Source organism: Triturus cristatus, chromosome 6, assembly GCF_964204655.1.
Source record: "Triturus cristatus chromosome 6, aTriCri1.1, whole genome shotgun sequence".
Lineage (NCBI taxonomy): Eukaryota > Metazoa > Chordata > Amphibia > Caudata > Salamandridae > Triturus > Triturus cristatus.
The window spans coordinates 643013053-643019052 of NC_140589.1; positions in this window are offsets into that span (position 1 = coordinate 643013053).

A 6000-nucleotide genomic window follows, 5' to 3' on the forward strand; every position below is an offset into this window, starting at 1 on the left:
CAGACCAAATACATGTTTTAATGGGTAGCACAGTTCCCCAATGGTTTTGGCATAAATATTGCCATATGTCCTACCTTCAGCAATGGAATTCTTCTACTGGAATAGGAAAAGGTCCCACTCAATGTGCAGGTAGTGTGTGAGGCCTCATGTATCATAACAGCCCTTGTGGCCGGATTCTCAGGCAGCCACCGTGACTCTTTCATGTTCTGCCGGAGTGGAATACATAACCAACTGTCTCAGGCTGAATTTGATGATGGCTTTTTACTTGGTAAGAAAATTGCTGACTCAATGCATACAATACCCAGAACTGTTTGTGTAATATGACTAATGGTTTATACCTCTCAAGCTCTTTGAGGAGACAATTCATATGACTTGTGTCCTTGGATAGTCACACCATGCATGACTCAAAGAACCAGAAGTCAAAGGCAGTGCAACAGGACATATAAGACAACACACTCCATCATGGAACCGACCTTTCGTTTACTTAAGCCCTGGTTCTGCTGCTTCCACAAAACTGTTGAACCACCACTTTACAGACCTGGGACGTGTTGCAAAATCCTCACCACATGTGCCATTCTATATGATACTGCCATGAGGAAGGGTCTGCACAACATCACCATAGATCCTGAATGCGACCCAGATTAGGAATTACCACCCCCATAGGTGCAGCAGAACAGGACACGTGAACCAGAGGGTCGTGCACGACACACAGAGATCACCAACAACTATTTTTGAGGTAAGAATGATTATAACATCTAAGAAATAAACATCACACATGATGGTAATGCATGGTGAATAACTGAAAGATCACCTTTTATTCAGGTTGAGACAATAATGTTTCTTTCCTAAATCAACTGTAAGCATTGCAAATGTAACATTTTTTAAACAAAGTAAGTAATAAACAAAAGAAAGTAGACTCATGACTCTGAGTGTCAGTGGATTCACTTTCTCCGGTCTCTGAGATTGGTTCTCTTCTTACCAACGGTGGCCTGTGAAAGAAGGGACATGTCCGATCCAGAAGTGTTTCGACATGTACGCCTGGTACAGCATCCCTCTTGCACAGATGTGGCACTGATGCTAGAGCCCTCTTCACTCTCAGGTGGTGGCAGAATGTTGAGGACAGACAGGTTGTGTGTCTGTATGTTTTCAAAGGATGTGGTCACTTGTAGAAGCCCATGTGCAACATCCTGTCAGCAGTACCCAAGGCACTTGGTATGACAGTTCTCCTTGCAGCAGTGATTATGGCTACTGCCAGTGGATTCATTGAATGAGTGAAGGCATTAAAGCATGCCATGTACTCCCTGTGCCTATGTCTTTGCAGATGTTTCTCCTTCACCAGGGCAGCAATCCAAAGGTTTTGCCCTTTCTGCAAGTGCTGCATTGGCCTTGATTTGAAATGCAGATGACTACTAACAGTCTTAATTTGTTTGGGTTGCAGGCACTGTACTGGGATGATGGATTTCTCCAGCCCACCAAACACAAGAGAACTGTCTGCCATGTCATCTGACACATTGTCATTATGGACTGTTGCTGGCTGGACTCTACGATGTCTGTGTATCCTGCCCACACATGTAGTTGTGTGCCTGCTTTGAGAATGTCTCTCATCCACATCCACAAAGCCTAGTAGTGGTCCAATGATTGCTCTCCTAGAATTGAGAATTGGAGTAATGGGCATAGAAGTTTCTATTGTGCTGTCCTCCATTTCCACATGTGTGTCAGTAGCTTCTTCAGCCTCAAATGTTTCTGAAACGTCCTGGGTGTGATCTGTGGAAATGCATGTAAATGGTTAGTGTAAATGAATGGTTAAGGTTTGTTCACAATATTGTTGTAACTGGGCTTCATGTGCTTGTGACATGTTAATGATGTATAGATTTGTGTAGCGTAGTCATCAGCAAACAGTACAGCTTGCAGCTTTGGTATACTACAACTCCCATGATGCATTGTCAAGGTGCTTGCTATGATGTTTTACTGGAGGAATTACAAACATTATGTTATGTTAAATAAGTAAAGGGGAGTTGAATTACCCTGGTTGGTGTCTGCAGGATTGGAGGTGTCAATGTCTGACTCTCCCATCACACTTTCTGGCACTTATGTCCCCTTGACATTCCACAGGAGTGGTAAGAGGGTGTTTTGAGGGTACACCACCTTTGTCATGACCCTCAGCTATCCAGATGGCCACCTTTACCTTTGGGCGGGATCACAAGTCATACACACGTTTTCTGATCTCTGATATGGTCCTCTGGAAGACACCAAGGGAGGTCACCTTCTCCAAAATGCTGTTCCATATCTTGCTCTTCTGGCTCTCAGGAACAGTAAATGCAGACTTACTAAATACCTGCTCCATATCTACCACTCATTCTTTGGTTAGTACCTCTAACTCCGTTTCAGAAAACAAATGCCAGTCGTGCTTCTTGCTGCCTGTATCCTTGTACCCATCTTCCTTGGACATGGGGTTGTTCAAAAATAGGCATTCCACTGCCAGTGGTGACACAGGTCACTCCTTCCTTCTACCACATTCCTAGGCTTCTGGTTTGTGGCCACACCCTGTATTTCTTAACTTCATTGCCTGACATCATCATTCTGCATCCAGAATGCAACTTTTCCTAATTTGAGATTTCCTATTAGGAAATTGCAACTTTGAGATTTCCTAAATAGCAATTTCCTAATTGTTATTTTGAATTTATAGAAACCACTATTAGTGGAATCCACTGTTACATACATCTCATTTTGAGATTCCCTAATAGCAATTTCCATTCATTCGCTATATGGATATCGCAAAGCCTTACTTTTGTACATATAGCCCATAACTTAGTAAATGTTTAAACTTGAATGCTACATTATCGATGCACTAAAAATTATTAGATTTAACAAATATGTTCCACTTTACTATGTACTACCAGTAATTACTTAATATTTATTGTATAATATGCTAACAATTGACTAAGGCTTTACGTAGGTCATGTGTGGTACACATTCACACCAGCTTCAGCAAATCATTATTTTGTAAATGTTCATCCACCCATGTTCATTTTGTTTCTTCTCTTGTGTACTTTCGGAAAAACATATATTCCACAGCTGTGGGTCATATTTATGAGAGGTTTGTGCCATGCTTGCAACATGCAAAGTGGTAAACGCTTCACAAAAACCTCTAAGTCAGATTTTTGAAGTCATGCAAAGACCGTTTGCATGGCTTTGAATGGCTTTAAAAATCTGCAGTAATGCAATGCAGCGCAAATCACTACGTTGCATTTGCGTGGGTGTTCTCATGCAACTCCCATGGATTTTGATGCATATCTAGATTTACCAAACCTGGTAAACATGAGAATGTGCCAAAAATATATGCTTCCCATGGAGAGGTGACACAAGGAGAAATATCTTTATTTATCCTCGCTAAATCCTCTTTCTATGCGTGCACTCTGCAGCACACCTAGATTGAGGAATATTCCTATTAGTATTGGTTTCGTGCAGGAAGGTGCCCCTTCCTACACAACATGCTTCTAGACATGCTACACAGACACTCTTGGACCATGGTGCATGTGCAGCCCATTGTGCCCACCTGTGCAGCCCATTTTGCGCCAGCACAGGGAAAAGGACATGAATGTGTTGTGTGCCTTAAATACTGCGCATTCCTGCCCTTTCCCAGTGATGAAGTGTGACACAACAAGGTGACTTGCTGCGCTGTGCTGCACTGCACCACTTAAATATAAATAAAACTTTAATATGGCCCCAAGTGCCTTACTCCGTGTTCTGTTATAAAGCCAGCCAACACAGACATACCAAGGAAACCCTGATTTATTTGCTGAATTCCGCATGCCTTTCTAGAACATTTTGCTCCAAGCATAGGCTTCCATAACTATGCAACAAAAATTAATCCATCCATAAACATTTCGCAAATGATGTGTGTATTATTTGCAGCACAAATAGAAAGACAACTATCCCTTTGTATAATTTGTTGTTAGAAGGAAGATATTTTGTCAGTGTCCTTTAAAAAAGGAAAACATTATGTAAGCCTGCTTTCACCATCATGCAGGGGTGCCTCTGTTGCCACTGGGCTGCACAGAGTGTAAAAAATACAGTAGTTAGATAAACGGCATCATATGTAAGAACATTATTTGCTAATCAGATGTAGGCTTCTTACACAAGACAGGTTTGTTAGTTAACTTGTTATGCTCTGTTTGTCACATTACAGAGATAGATTTGTAACGTGCTATCCAATTGAAATGTATTGTTTACAATCAAAGAACACTAGTTCTAACAGTTAAGAAATATCATTGTAATGATATATTTTGATTTTTGGAAAGATGAATAAGAAGGACAATTTGCTATTAGAAAAGCCAGATATCAACGATTAGAAAAATGTTACCCTGGCATTCTGAAAAATTGAATGTCAAAACCGAGGCCAATGTTTGTGTGGCCAGACCGAGAACACAATCAGCAAGATTGCAAACAAGTCAAACCAGGTCCTGGATGCAATTCAGCATCATATTTCGTACTATTATATTGGTATACTTTATTTACAATTATAGTATATATTCAATAGTTTAGTGTTCACATATGTATACTGTTTATTTATTTATAGGTTAGAATAGGCTTATTAGTTAGGTTAGTAATAGTTGGGTTACATTTTCATTATTAGTAAATAAAAATAGTGTAAGAACGCAATGGGGTAAATGTTATGGTATATGTTATCGGATATATATTTAAGTAAGTGTTTAGAATAGATAAGATATAGATATTTGTACTGTATATGCCCATTTGTTTGGATGACAATGGGGAAGGGGGTTATTGTTGTGGTATCATAGCTACTTTATAGTATTTCTAAGTATTAGTGTATTGTTTAGTATAGCAATGTTATTTAAGTAAGGTTAGTGTAGAAGTTAGAATAATGTAGATTTAGAGTAGTTAGATAAAAAGTTTTAAATAATATAAATGCATTTATTGTTTGTAAAATAGACGTTTTTTAAAATGAAAATGTGATGATATGAAAGAAAATTAGCGTTGAAACAACAATGTATCTTGGTGACAATAGGTGCAAAAAGGATGAGGTGTGAAACATGTGTAAAAAATTGTAAGGATGCATTGGTGGGTGCATAGAGCAAACAATGCTTGTGTGTCTGAATGCTAGTATAACAACTCAATAAATGTGTTGGTGGAACAAATCACCAGTGCCAGTAGTACAGATTCCTAGAGTACCAATGATTCAAGCCAAGGCTCTGGGAGTTGTGATAATATATGGTCTATTAACACTTACTTCCACAAGGTATTTGGGAAGTATCAGCAGCATTATTCCGATGCAGCAATTAGTGCAGATGATCTGGTTTGGTATCAGGATACAACATTGCGAAATTTGTATTAGTGTCATTGGATGATTGTCTCCCATTGTCAAAAAATAAAATTTGTGCATGCATAATCATCAGGAGCTGATTATGAGTAATAAAGGAGTTCAGACATCTGCAAAGGTATACATTTTTCATGGCAGAGATGACTCAGCTGGCATTATGATTCTTCTCCCATAAGACAGACACTTGGCAAGTCAGCTTATTAGCTGGTTTTCATTGGCATCATAATTTCTACTAAATTTCTAAATTTCATTTTGATATATTTGTCACAATGAACATTCTTTTGAATACTAATAAGTATGTACATTTTTAGAAAAAATTATTTTAAAAGTTGGGTGTTAGAAACGGGGTTTCTGGTTGGCGAGGGTAAGCAACTAAGCCAGGCAGAACCCACCAATCTAGTCAGGTTGGTAGTTTGGCTACACACACACACACACCCGTGACAAACTATGCAACACAAAAAGAGACTCCACACAAGGTTACATAAAACACTGTGGACCATAATCTCATAAATCACTGTCCCACTAGGCACTTGCCAAGACGCCACATAGATCATATAAAATAGCATTAGAAGTTAGTGCAATCCAGTAAATACCTATAGATTTCCCAGGTTATCAGAATACATCATCACTGTACATAATATGCAGGTCCTGGAGGAATA